At 43.5% G+C, this 14,677-nt stretch overlaps 1 protein-coding gene and 1 pseudogene across 4 annotated transcripts in view; both read right to left on the reverse strand.

The window, feature by feature from the left end:
* The window catches only part of UST (uronyl 2-sulfotransferase), a 294,924-nt gene that overhangs the window by 93,331 nt on the left and 186,916 nt on the right, over nt 1-14,677 (reverse strand). The gene's annotated exons all lie outside the window — the stretch shown is intronic.
* On the reverse strand, nt 5,923-13,906 carry LOC102975954 (serine/threonine-protein kinase 3-like; annotated as a pseudogene).

Raw genomic sequence — 14,677 nt, forward strand, 5'->3', positions numbered from 1 at the left:
TGCTCCGCAACGGGAGAGGCCACAACAGTGAGAGGCCCGCGTCCCAAAAAAAAAAAAAAAAAAAAAAAGCAGAGTGATGTGGGATTCCCTTGCCCTTGAGGACCTACTTCTTCCCCTGGTAAGTGATCCTGAGAGAGAACATCCTCTTTAGGAGAGACGATGTCGATGAACCCAGGGGTGCCTCTGCCTACCTCATCAGGGCAATTCAGACCAGCACTTCCGTCACTGTCTCCATTTTTCTAGTTTTCTTTTGCTTTGCCCCTCCTAGCCACTTCCAACAATGATGAACCATCCTCCCTTCTCAAAAATTCTTCCCTCTGATTCTGTGATGCCACATCTCTATGTTATCCTCTTCTTGGGACTGATGCTCTTGTTTCCTTTGTTTCCCACTCCTCAAAGAGTGCTAAAACATGGGTGACCCACAGGCTTTTTATCCTCATCCTTGATTTCACCAAAGGGCTTCAATTCAACAACTTCCAGCAAATAATCAGTGAGCGCCGCCATTGTTCCAGACATGATCTCACCCCTCATGGAATATAGATATAGATACAGATGTAGATATATATAGATAGGTATATATAATTACCCTTTCTCTGGATACTGATAATTTCCAATTCTATATATCTAGCCCAGCCCTCTCTTCTGACTGCTGGATGTCTCCATTCACATGAGCATCTGAAACTCAGCATATCCAAAGCAGAACTTATCTTTCCCGCCCCTCTGTACCTGTCTTCCCCACCTACAGTAATACCCTCCATCGAATTGCTCCAACCAGCAGAAACCCAGGATCTTCCTTAACTCCCCCCATCCTCCAGCTCCACATTCAATCACTCAAGGAGCAATGACTGATTCTACCTCAGACATGTGTCTTAATCTTTTCATTCCTATCAGTCTCCTCTACCATGCCAATTCTATACCAAACCAAAACAGTTTATCTTGCCCTACTCCAAGCATCTTCCCCTTGCAAAAGATTTCAAATGCAGATCCTGTCATGTCACGCCCCCCTCCCTGACCACAATTCGACCTGAGACTTTTCATTGTTTTCAGAATAAAGCCTCACATACTTATGATATACTTGCCCCTGCCCACCTTTCCATCTGCATAGCATACCCTGTGCCCTGTCTTCTAATCTCCATCCCTAGAAGTTTTGTAATACCTGGGACTCTTGATTTATGTAATACTCTTCCCACAGCCTGATCACCTCTTCCAGTCACTTGTTTAACGTCTGTTTCCCTGACAGATTATACACTCCATGAAAGCTGTAACTACATCTGTGTTTTTCAGTACTGCATTCTCAGTATCTGCCAAAGCACTGGCTACCGAGTAGGTGCTGAGTACTCGTTGAAAGAAAGAGAGAATGAATTAACCATATCAGAATATAAATAATCCAAACATTTATGCACGAGATGTACATAACCTTGTGGATGGGTAGGTTCATTAAAAGATGCTGGTAACAAAATGCCAGACCTACCAGTTTTATTTATAATTAAAGAAAAGAACCCAGGAAGAAGAGTTTAACATTAAAAAAAAAAAAGCTGTCAATTTCAGTCACTGAGAGGGTGTGAGTGAGCATGTGTAGGTGTGTGTGTGTGTGTGTGTGTGTGTGTGTGGCGGGGTGGTGACAGTGGGTCCACCATGGTGATTTGGTCATCTTGAGATGACTGTGTCTTCCTTTTCTGCACAAGCATGAAACTGAACTAGGCCGTCATAATAAGTAGACTGGTGAGCAATAGACTGGAAAAGTTTAGGAGATGGCCATCACTTCCAGGCTTTATAATTTTGTTCCAGAACTTAACATACACCCTTTTCAGACTTTCCTATATTTCACAAGTTTGTTCATGACATTCTATTTCTAAATTCACGCTCTCTGATAAATACCTGATTTAGCTTAGGCTTTACAGTCAACACCATCATAATGAGGGCAACTCCATGTGGTATTTCCAACCTTCACGCTCCAGTCCTAACTCCTTAAATGAGTGGATGAGATGAGATAACCTCTGTTTCTTTCTTTTTTTTTAAAATAAATTTATTTATTTATTTATGGCTGTGTTGGGTCTTCGTTGCGGTGTGCGGGCTTCTCATTGCGGTGGCTTCTCTTGTTGCGGAGCACGGGCTCTAGGCACATGGGCTTCAGTAGTTGCAGCACACGGGCTCAGCAGTTGTGGCTCACGGGCTTAGTTGCTCCGTGGCATGTGGGATCTTCCTGGACTAGGGATCGAACCTGTGTCCCCTGCATTGGCAGGTGGATTCTTAACCACTGCGCCACCAGGGAAGCCCTCTATATTTCTTCTCTGCCTTGAAAAGTACTATGATTAATTAAGGTCTGTTTTTTTTTTCCCCTCCCTTTTCTCAACTCCCTGGGACCCCATGTTAAAAGGGTCCTGATGACAAATTCTGTTCTTACATTTGCCTTCCTCCTTGCTAATCTTTTTTCTTCCTTCTTTGTTTGTAGCCTCTTCTAATTTACCAGTGATGGTGTGATCATAAGTCAAAGGCCTACCCACTATGAAACCATCCCAATAGACCCTGGTAAAGATATTTAATTGCTTTCTTGCCACAATTTTGTTATTTGCAAAAAGGGACTAATAAGGCTATCTTGGAAAACAGCACAATTTTGGAAGACTGCAGACTTAATGAGAAGCTTTGAATTTCTCAAAAGAAAAGCCTTTTGAAAACTCGGTGTTAATTCAGCCCTGGATGTAAAATCACTTATTTTGACTGAATTTTAAAATTCTCAATGCTAAATGTGGCTTTGCAAATAAATTAAATACAGATTTTGCTCTGTAGAACCCTGACTTCCACTAATAACATTTAGAGAGGATTACTTGAGGTATCTTTTAGCCAAAATATTAAAATTGATACTGGATGAAAAGTAGAAACCAAAGTAGCCTTCAGGACTAGGGTATGAAGCAAATAATGCCCTTCTCCAGGTTAGAAGAACTTCTTCACGAAGAAGAAACACTTCTAAAAATTAAATTTTGTTGGATCATCGATAACATTTTATTTACTTATAAATAAGCAAGTGTTATAGCCCTCAAGTTTAAAAGTACTATTTGCTAAGGCAGCTAAACCTAGCAAAAGTGTTTCTTTTTGCTTTTGAGAGTAAAATATTAGTCTAATTAAATTGGTGTAACTTAATTTCATCAGCTATAACAGAGAGCTGAACTCCAAGACCTGCCGTGCCCTGGGAAGTGCCTTTAGATCCGTAGAGGCAACAACTAACTTAGCTGATAACAACTAAGCATCCATTTTATCCAGAAAAAAAAAATCCAGCTAATCATCAGTCATGGCCTAGAGGCAACTGAGAGACCTGTACATAAAATACAGATGTGCACATTTATATGAATGGAAAAACTTGAGAAGGATACACTGACATGGTCATATATTTATCAAACTGTGAATCAATCCAATATTCATTTAGTCATTTATTCAACAAATAATCTTTGAGCACTTACTATGTGTCAGATCCTGTTTTTTTTATTTTTTAAAAAACTTTTTTTAGGTGCTGAAGAAATGCTGGTAAGGCCACTAAGTTCCCTGCGCATATGCAGTAAATCCTATTAAGTCCTTCCTACATGATGGGCTCCAGGGAAGCAATAAATAGGATGTATACAAAGCAGGGAAGATGATACGTCACCAACGGCAGATGGAATACTTGACAGTCAGGCTGAGAAAGGACTAAGGAAACAAGCTGAGAGTCACACAGTTTGAAAAGAGGCAGTTCAGCATGGTGGTTAGGGACATGGCCTCTGAAGCCAGACTGCCGGAGTCTGAATCCTAGTTTCATCACTTCATGGATGTAACTTAACTCTGGGCAAGTTGCTTAACCTTCCTGAGCAACAGGCTCATCATTAAATTGAGATCATGATAACATAAGAATAATCGCATAAGATTGTGTTATGAGGATCAAGTTAAGTATTCAGGTACGAAGGAACAGCAACCCAAAGGTTGAGATCAAGAGAGAATGGTGGGCTTCCCTGGTGGCGCAGTGGTTGAGAGTCCGCCTGCCGAAAGAGAGAGATGGTGATGAGATTTTGAAGGATGGATAGGATATGGATGGAGAGAGAAATGAGAAGAAGACTTTCCAGCTTAGGGTAGCAACATAAGGAAAAGAATAGATATGGGAAGGAGCCTGTTCTCAAGAGAGGATTTGAGAAGCTTGGTTCGATTAGCTTTTATTTGGGAAAACAGTAAGTCAAGGCTGGCAGGATAGGTTTAGATTATTGAGAGTCTTGAAAGCCGCAGAAAAGACTTAAGAATTCATCACAGAAGGCAGGATGCACCAAGCTTCTTGAGCAAGGAATTAAATGACAGGATGTGAAGTGCTGCCTTGGAAAACGAATCTGGCAGCACTGTACAGGGTGAAAGAGCAAGAAAGTGGCTGAAGTAGAGAAGATTAGTTAGGAGGCTGTTCCAGTGCTGAAAAACATTACAGTCAGCACTAATGGCAGTGGCAATGGAGAGAGGGTGAGCGACGCTGAGAGACATTCTAAACAAAATAAAAAGGGTTTCAGTGCAGATTGGACTGAATGGATGAAGGAGAAGAACTTTCCAAAACAAATCAGGGTAATGGTATATTGATGATGTATGTATATCATTCAAATGTTTTCAGTTGCAGAGTGATCAGACTGGGCAAACATAGAATAGGCAAGATGCATGAGACTGCCCGCACAAAACTCGTAGGATGCCCATGGAAGACTGAACAGGAGGACCCAATGAAGATGCAGAGCCAAGGTATTAATGGAAAGAAAGAAATATTGTGTGACAGGAGGAGCCCACCTGTGAAGGGCCAGAAACAGAACCCACAATTCAAAGTAAATGATGAATTACTCAGGCTTTCATGTGTGGGGTTTGCACACAAAGGTAAAAGGCATATACTAATGTACGATATTAGTGGTCTGAATTTAATGAGGGGAGCAGCTGGAAGTGACCAAGTTAAAGTCTCAGATGCATATTAAGTCAGAACAATTCAAGTGAGGGGCTCTGTTTGTTTGTTTATTTTTATTTTTGCGGTACGCGGGCCTCTCACTGTTGCGGTCTCTCTCGTTGCGGAGCACAGGCTCCGGACGCGCAGGCCCAGCGGCCATGGCTCACGGGCCCAGCCGCTCCGCGGCATGTGGGATCTTCCCGGACTGGGGCACGAACCCGTGTCCCCTGAATCGGCAGGCGGACTCGCAACCACTGCGCCACCAGGGAAGCCCCAAGTGAGGGGTTTTATTTGCTGACTTCAACTTAGTTTCCACAGGTAAAGGAGAAGTAACACTTATCCGGCGAACCTGCTGATCACACAGGGCTAAGAGTGAGCACGGTGGGAGATGCGGTGTCACTCAAGGTCTCCCACGGTGCTTCTCAAGTCCATCTAAAACTTAATGTTTTCTGGAGATGTATGTGGGGGGAGGGAGAGCTGAACAAGCTGATTTGAAAGTTTCTATAGAAAAATCAACAAAGACAAAAGAGCTAGAACAGTTAGGGGAAAATATTAGTGGGAAGAGAATAGAGCCTACCAGATAATAAAATATTTAGTACATAATAGTTATTGTATAGTACATTAATTGTATTGATGATATTATTGTCTATTATATAATAAAATGTATATTATGTGATTGTATTTAGTTTACACACAAGAGCACACACACACACATATATATATGTAATAGTGTTCTACTATACCTAAAGACACAGATCAATGGAATAACATAAAAAGTCAAAAAATTGATCCCTCCAAAAATAAGAATTTATTATATGGTAAAGGCGACACTGTAGTGTGAAAAAATAAATTATTCTGTAAACTTTGTTGAGATAATTTGTTAACCATCTGAGAAAAAAAAGATATTGGATTCATATGTTACACCTGACAGCAGGATGGATCAAAGATTTTATATTAAACAATAGGAATTACAACAAAAACTCCGGAAGACACAATGGAGAATTTTTTTAATAGCTTCAGAGTAAAGAAGGTCTTTCTAAGTGTAACACACAACTTAGAAGCAGCGTTTCACATCCTGACATTTAATTCCTTGCTCAAGACGCTTGGTGAGTCCTGCCTTCTATGATGAATTTTCAAGTCCTTTCTGCAGCTTTCAAGACTCTCAGTAATCTGGTCCTGTCCTGCCAGCCTTGACTTACTGCTTTCCTAAATAAATATGTATTAATCAAACCACGCTTCTCACATCCTGTTTCCAAAACTGGCGCATTCTCACTTGCATTTTTCCTATGCTATTCATTGGTTAACCTATCCTTTTTCTCTTGGTTTGTGAAGCTTCTTTTCATTGAAGTTTTTTACTGAAATAATTGTAGATTCACATGCAGTTGTGATGCTTTTTGGTTAAATATTATGATAATATTTTTTTAAATAAATTTATTTATTTTTGGCTGTGTTGGGTCTTTATAATAATATAAAGACGTGGGCTTTCTCTACTTGCAGTGAGCAGGGGCTACTCTTCGTTGCAGCGCACGGGCTTCTCATTGTGGTGGCTTCTCTTGTTGCGAAGCACGGGCTCTAGGCACACGGGCTCAGCAGTTGTGGCGCACGGGCTTAGTTGCTCCACGGCATGTGGGATCTTCCTGGACCAGGGAGCGAACCCGTGTCTGCTGCACTGGCGCAGATTCTCAACCACTGCGCCACCCGGGAAGCCCAAAGTCAAAGTCTCCATCTTGAGGAACTTTCCAGTTATCAGGAAAAACATTTTTGGACATAGGGAAGGGTTCATGCATATTCTGATTACAGTTTTCATGACTCTTATTCTTGAAGTCCTGTTTATCAAAGTAATCCATGAAAGATGGTCTTTGTACTTGTGGTGAAGTTGCATTTCTTTTCATAGTTCCATCCTCTTCCTCATCCTCACTGTTTATAACCATGGTCCCCAAGTCAGACTCTGACATTGTGCTATTATGTTCAGTCACGGCCTGGGCCCCTTCACTCATCATGCTGGTGGGCCTCCTGGTGCCCACGCTTTCCGAGCTAGTCTTCACCATGGTGTGGAAATAACAGCTCATCTTCATCCGAATTTTCTTCTTCCTCTTCCAATTCTCGCTCTATTCTTCATGTCTTTTAGCCTTGATTTCCATACCTTCTGCGATCAAGTCTCTTAAAATTGATACAGGTTTTGCATTCCTGATAAAAGGGTGCTGTAAAAGTTGCGTTGCAGTAGCTCTCTGCTCAGGGTTCTTCACTAGGCACTTCTTAACAAAACTGGTGAAATCATCAGAACAAAGTTCTGGCTTCCTGAACGTTGGTGGTGGGTTTGTGGGAATCATAAAAATAGCCTGGGGGTCCGGCAACAGGAGGAGGAATTCCCAGAGAATCAGACTTTGAAGGCTAGCGGGATTTGACTGCAGGACTTCGACAGGACTGGGGGAAACAGACTCTACTCATGAAGGGCACACACAGGGTAGCGTGTGCATCGGGACCCAGGGGGAAGGAGCAGTGACTCCGTAGGAGACTGAGCCAGGTCTCCCTGTTGGTGTTGGAGGGTATCTTGCAGAGGCGGGAGGTGGCTGTGGCTCACTGCCGGGACAAGGACACTGCCAGCAGAAGTTCTGGGAAGTACTCCTTGGTGTGAGCCCTCCCGGAGTCCGCCATTAGCACCACCAAAGAACCTGCATGCTCCAGTGCTGGGTGGCCTCAGGCCAAACAACCTTAAATATTATGATAATATTATAACAATATCGATAGCTGACATTACACCTAGGGAACAGAAAGACACAGAAGAGTTTTAAGCAGGAGAAGGACAATGTCAGATTTGCAGACTAGATGCTATGACTGTGGGTTGGAAGATGAACTGGAGCCAGGCTGACAGGCTATGAGGCTTCTGCAGATATCTGGGTAGAACATGAGGAGGGCTTTGTTGGTGACCCTGATGGAGAATGATCTGAGAGACGTCAAGGAGGAAGAAGCGACAGTCTTGGCAGCTGGACTGGACACTCGTGTGCCCTGCCTCCCATCCTCTTGGCCACTTTTTACTCTAGCCATTGCTGCAGCCACGAGATTCACGCAGAAGTAGCCTGAGAGCAATCTTGCTTTCTGTTCCCAGTGTTACACCCAGAGGAACCCACATGGCACCCATGTGTGCACAGCCCAGATGTGCGGGGAGTTAAGGTTTCATGAGGTGAACCTGACAACAAACGATGAAAGCAGTGGGTAAATGCTTTCTGCTTTCCTCAGTCAGAAACATTCTAGGGCAAATTCTACCCTGTCCTCCCACAGTGCTGGCAGGCTTGAGCCTCAGTTTCCACGGGAGTGACCAATGTCAGGACACGCCCTTGTGTTGACCTTCCCTCCTTCCCTCTCTCTCCAGTCCCCCACTCCTAGTCCCTGGGATCACTGTCCAAATTTTAAAACCCTTCATCCAAATCCTTGCCTCAGGCTCTGCTTTCAGGAGGATTCCAGGTTAAGCTGGTGACTGATTGCATATGGGTTGGGGGGTTGGGGAAAGAAAGCCGACAGGGATGACTCCAGAGTCTCTTGTATGGGTGACTGAACCGATAGGGGTATCACTCACTATTAATGGAATACAGGAGGAGATGGGTTTCTTTGTGTGCGGTAGAGGCAGAGAGTAGGAACAGATGCTCATCTTGCCATAGCTATTCCCATCACAAAGCCTGATGCTTTGCAGGTGTTCAAAATATATTGAAGTTGTAAGTGGAGAGAAGAGGCAAACATTGGTGCTTGGTCCACATTTGCATCTATTATTAAGTATGTACTGAAAGTTGGGCTGGGTGTTGGCCAGGTGGCTGTGAAACGTGCTGGGATTAAAAGAGGAGATCATGTCCTATCATCTGAGAGAATTACATTTTAGTTAAACATATAAGACATATACAAATGTGAAATAATTTGAAGGATTTTAGAAGCAATATATATTAACAAGTAAAAAAATATATATTATTTATATTAGCATGTAAAAAATAAATATAATTCACACCAAGTAATAATTACCTGGAGAAATAAAGATTAGCAGTAATCAAGGTTGGCTGAGGTTAATCTTATTGTCTTGGTTTATTTTTTATTTTTTTGGCCGTGCCGTATGGCTTGAGGATCGATCTCATTTCCCCAACCAGGGATTGAACCCAGGCCGCAGCAGTGAAAGCCCCTAACCACTACGCCACAAGGGAACTCCCTATTGTCTTGGTTTAGATCACTTTTCTTAATCTCATAGGGTTTTTAGTTATTAATAGTGGTCAGATATGGAATGCCATAATTATAGTGAGAGTTCATCGTCAACAAAGTTTCCTCTGTCTCTTATTGAACTTGATAACTTTCTTTTATGCATCTGCTGATTCTTTTGACAAGTCTCATCCAAGAGTTTAGTTATTTCAAAAACTGGCAGTGAGTGTTTAAAACTCTGCAGAGTGGTGAAGGGGCAGCCATCTCACTATAAAAGTCATACCAGGGGCCTCCCTGGTGGCTCAGTGGTTAAGAATCTGCCAGCCAATGCAGGGGACACGGGTTCGAGCCCAGGTCCGGGAAGATCCCACATGCCCCAGAGCAACTAAGCCCATGCACTACAACTACGGAGTCTGCGCTCTAGAGCCCTCGAGCCACAACTACTGAGCCCACGTGCCACAACTACTGAAGCCCGTGCGCCTAGAGCCCATGCTCGGCAACAAGAGAAGCCACCGCAATGAGAAGCCTGTGCACCGCAACAAAGAGTAGCCCCCGCTCGCCACAACTAGAGAAAGCCCGAGCACAGGAATGAAGACCCAACACAGGCAAAAATAAAAACAAATAAATAAATAAATTTTAAAAAACCCCTCCCCTTTAAAAAAAAGAAAAGTCATACCGGTATAACCTCCTCTTCAATGCAAAAAAAAAAAAAAAAAAAAAAAAGAGTATAGAAACATTTAGCTACATGTTGATACAATTCCATTGTGTGTTTAGTTTGTAATATGAAATGCAGAGCCATTTTTAAAAAGCTTCATTTGACTTGAAATCAAGTAGGCTTTGGTTAAAATTCTTTCATTTAATCATGAATGAAGATTCATGTCATGTCAGGGAAGAGTCTCCTGACATGGTGCCATATCCCTCTGCTTAGTTTCTATCCTCCCTGTAGTCGAAAGTATTTAGCCTTGTCCTTCAATTTCCAGCCATTAGAGGGCAAGGCTGCTGCAGCTAACAGATTCTAAGACTTGTTTTGAGAGAGCCTGAGCGAAGCAAGCATTTTTCCAATTACACACTATCTAATTCAATTTACAGTTATTAGAAAAACTGCCAGCTATTTCATGTTAATTTTGACATTTTCATAAGTACTTGCAATTAGAATTCAAGCTGAGATTCCAATACATCTCTTAGATGTTTTACACTTACTTTTCCTGTCTTTAGACTTCACGAAATATTTTTAAGAACACGTTTGGAGGTCGTTCTGCCTTTGGGGAATTTATGCTGTGTATGTAAAACAGTTGGGCAGTGAAAAAATATTACAATTTGCCAAAGCAAATTGAGGAAAACTACAGAGGTGTGCCAGGTTCTGGAAAACAAGTGTAGGATATGAAATTCAAAATTTTAACACAGATAAATCGAGCCATTAGTTTTTTACTTTATATAAAACTTCACCGCATAACTTCTTTGAATAGCAAGCTCCCTGGCTGCATTTAAAAAACATTATTTTAAAGAACATTTCCTGACTGCATTTAAAGTGTAGTTCTATTCATCCATGTCTTTAAATTTAGCATTTACTGTATTTTATGAACTGGTCTGCATTTAAAGAGTGACGCACATCTCTTTGGAAAAATGGCATTGGATTCTAAATGCCTCATCGGCCAAATAAGAAGATGTCTTCATGCTAAAATATTTTATTCATCAAAGTACTTACTCTCTGTTTTATTGCCTAAAGCACGCTTCCTAAAGTGAGATAAATGTACAGTATAATACACTCTTTGGTTTCCCACTTCAGTTTAAAAGAAAGCCTGACTTAAGATCTACACAGAGTATTCATAAATACAACAAATCTTACACAATACCATCAAACTCCTTTAATGACATTTATTTGCACACACCAACTAAAAGTCTAACAAATAAAAAAAATTCCTGAGGGGAAGGCAAATAGAGCTTTTCCAAATGTGCAGAGGATACAGAAAGTAAGCTTCTAGAAGATATTCGGAAGGTATATCTCTCAGTAAAAATAGCTCCTGCTAATACAGACAAGAATGGATGTGTTATTTCTCAGTAGTTCTCAGCCTTAGCTACATGTTGGCCTCACTTCGGGCTTTCAAAAAGTCCCAAAGCCCAGCCTGAACCCCTGACCAATTAAACCGGAATCTTTGGGTGTGGGACCCAGGCATCAGTAGTTTTTAAAGCCTCCCAGGTGATTCCAACGAGCGGCCAGGCTGAGAACCACCACCTTCATAAATCTGAGCCATCTGTCCCAGCTGGGGTGCAGGGCTGAGCCCCCAGCAAGGAGGCAGCTGCAGCTGGTCGCTGACTCACAGTGAGACGCAGGGGTCCGGAACAGATGAGCTCAGCTGACAGGTGGCCAGCAGGAGGCACCTGGCTGCGCTCTGGCAGCTTGGATTTGATGCTCCTGATGGGACCTTCCATTGAGGAAGCAGGTCAGGCAAAGCTGATTTGGCAGCCTCCTCGGGGACATCTGGAGAATCGCTTCTCAGTCCCAAAGCTCCTCCCCCATCACCACCCCTGCCCCTAGAGCCGCTCCTCGCACATGGTCCTTGCTCCATAAATACCTGCTCCTTGATTCTTTATCTCCCCCTTGATCACTGCAGTAGCCTCAGATTAACTGGAGCCCTTTTCTACTCTGTATATTGAAGCTGAAGTAATTTTTTTTCCAAAATGTAAGTTTCAGGATCCCATGTAAACATGCTCCCCCATCCCCAGCCCTGCTTTAAATCCCCTAGTGTCTCCCCAGTCCTCTTGAACAAGCCCTGGGAGGTTCTCTGGGGCCCGACCCCCACCTGCCCACACTATGCCATAGGACCTTTACACGTGTTGTTCCAAATGTCTGGATATTCTTCTTTCTCCTCTTTCCCTTCACATCTTAGTTCAATCATCACTTCTCTGACTTCTAGACTTGCCAGCTACCCCATTCTATGCCTGGACAGTGGCACATCTCTCTGTGTTGTAAAATGTGATGCAGTTACTATTTCACATGAATCTGTGTGGTTTGGGGATTAATACCTGTTTCCCCCTCAGGACTCCGAGCTCTGTGAGGACAGACACGGGGTCTATTTTTGCTCAGCGTTTTATTTCCAGTTCTTATTCTTGTGCTTGTCACACAGAATACTAAATCAATATTTATTGAATGAATAAATGAATGATGAATGAGTAGATGGATGGATGAATAAGTCACCCGTAGGAGTAAAAATCAAATGTATGACTGGCCCCTGGGTTTTGCAGACCAGAGACAGGAAAGCCCTAGTTTGGTGCCACTGCATGGCAGCATGCCACAGTGGAAAGCAGACGTGGGCTCCCCACCGGTGGCTGGGACAAGCCAAGGTTCAGAATGCCTGTCATGCTCACAACCCCTCCACAGTCCCCTCAGTCCCCGCAGTCCTAGGTGACACTGTGGTGGGCAGGATAATAGACCCCAAAGACGTCTACACCCTTAATGCCTGGGACCTGTGAATATGGGACCTTATACAGCAAAAAGGATTCTGCAGATGAGATTAACGTTACAGTCCTTGAGATGGGGAGATGATTCTAGGTTATCTGGGTGGGCCCAGTCAATTCACAGAAATCTTTAAAAGTGGAGAACCCTTCTCAGCTGGTTAGAGAAATGAGATGGAATAAGAAGGAGGAGAGGGCTTCCCTGGTGGCACAGTGGTTAAGAATCAGCCTGCCAATGCAGGGGACACGGGTTCGAGCCCTGGTCCGGGAAGATCCCACATGCCGCGGAGCAACTAAGCCCGTGCACCACAACTACTGAACCTGCGCTCTAGAGCCCCTGAGCCACAGCTGCTGAGCCCACATGCCTAGAGCCCGTGCTCTGAAACAAGAGAAGCCACCGCGATGAGAAGCCCATGCATCGCGGGGTGAAGAGTGGTCCCCGCTCACCACAGCTGGAGAAGGCCCGCACACAGCAATGAAGACCTAACGCAGCCAAAATTAAATAAATAAATGTGTTTTTAAAATTATAAAAAAAAAGAGAGAGAATGAAGTCAGAGTTCCCATTGCTTACTGATGGTTGAAATTCCTTTAATTGAGGGAAAAGACTTGAAATCCACATTCAGAGATGAGGCTTAAAATGCAACTAGCTGTTTCTTAAAAAGTTAGAGAAAGCCCACGTGCAGCAACGAAGACCCAACACAGCCAAAAATAAATAAATAAATGAAATAAAATTTTTAAAAGAAAGTAGAAGGGGGAGAAATGTCAAGCTTGGGAGATACTCAACCCACCACCAGTTACTTGGAAGATGGAGGGAAGGAGCCACGGTTTAAGGAGCGTACATGCCTCTAGAGAATGAGAACGGCACACATCTGACAACCAGCAAGAAAATGGGACCTCAGTCTACAACCACAGGACATGGAGTCTCAACCACCCAAATGAACAGGGAAATGGGTCTTCCCCTCAAGCCTTCAAAAAGGAATCAGCTTTGGAGACTTCCCTGGTGGTCCAGGGGTTAAGAATCCCCCTTCCAGTGCAGGGGGTGCAGGTTCGGTCGGGGAGCTAAGATTCCACTATGCCTCGCGCCGAAAACCCAAAACTGAAAAACAGAAGCAGTATTGTAACAAATTCAATAAAGACTTTAAAAAATGGTCCACGTGAAAAAAAATCTTAAAAAAAAAAAATCAGCTTTGCCAACACCTTGAGTCTAGCCCAGTGGGACTGGTGTCAGACTGCCGACCTACAGAACTGGAAGATTAGAAATGTCGGTAGTTTAACCCACTAAGTGTGTGGTAAATTGCCACAGCAGTGATGGGAAATGAACATAAACACTATACCTGGAGGTGACTCCATCCTGTCCCATCTTTCTGACCACGCCCTTGACCACAGCACGGATGAGACTTGTCCCAGGGGCAGCCAAACATGACCTATGGCTGGTCAGAGGACCAAGTGGATGAATAAGTCACTCTTAGCAGCCTGGATGTGAGCTACAGAGAAACACCAGGAAGCATCCATCGTGGGAGCAGAGAGGAGAGCACAGCAAGCGGCTGAAGTGTGTCAAGAACCAGGGAACAGGGAGAAGGGAACCCCTGGGCTGACCGGGTGACCACATAACCCGGTCGCTGGACCCGGCTCCCGTTCTGAACCACTTCTAGTTTTCCCGCAGGGAGGATGAGCTGCGCTCTGCTCTTTGCTTTTCCCATGTGTCCTGGCTCTGCGTGGCATCTCCTGGTCTTTGCTGGAACTTGTGGCCCTTCTGTCTTCATTACCAGATACATCCTAATGATAACTCTTACTTTTCTCTTCCCCTGAGGCCACCTGAGTGGACCTGAACTCCTTGTAACTAATGCAGCCTAACACACTTCCTCATGTTCAAGGTTTGGTCTTATCCACTTAGCCTCTCGGAGTTGCCTTCCTAGTCTACACAGTAAGTCCCCTACATACGAACCTTCAAGTTGTGAACTTTCAAAGATGCGAACGCGCGTTCACATGTCCAATCAGGTAAGTTAGTTCATGTGTCTGGTGTACATTGTCATGTGCGTGCATCCTCTACAAGTGGTTGTGCTTTTCTGTACTTTACTGTACAGTACTGTATAGAATACAGTGGTACAGGATCTTTATTTC

This window comes from Physeter macrocephalus, chromosome 10 (genome assembly GCF_002837175.3).
Source record: "Physeter macrocephalus isolate SW-GA chromosome 10, ASM283717v5, whole genome shotgun sequence".
NCBI classification, from domain to species: Eukaryota; Metazoa; Chordata; class Mammalia; order Artiodactyla; family Physeteridae; genus Physeter; species Physeter macrocephalus.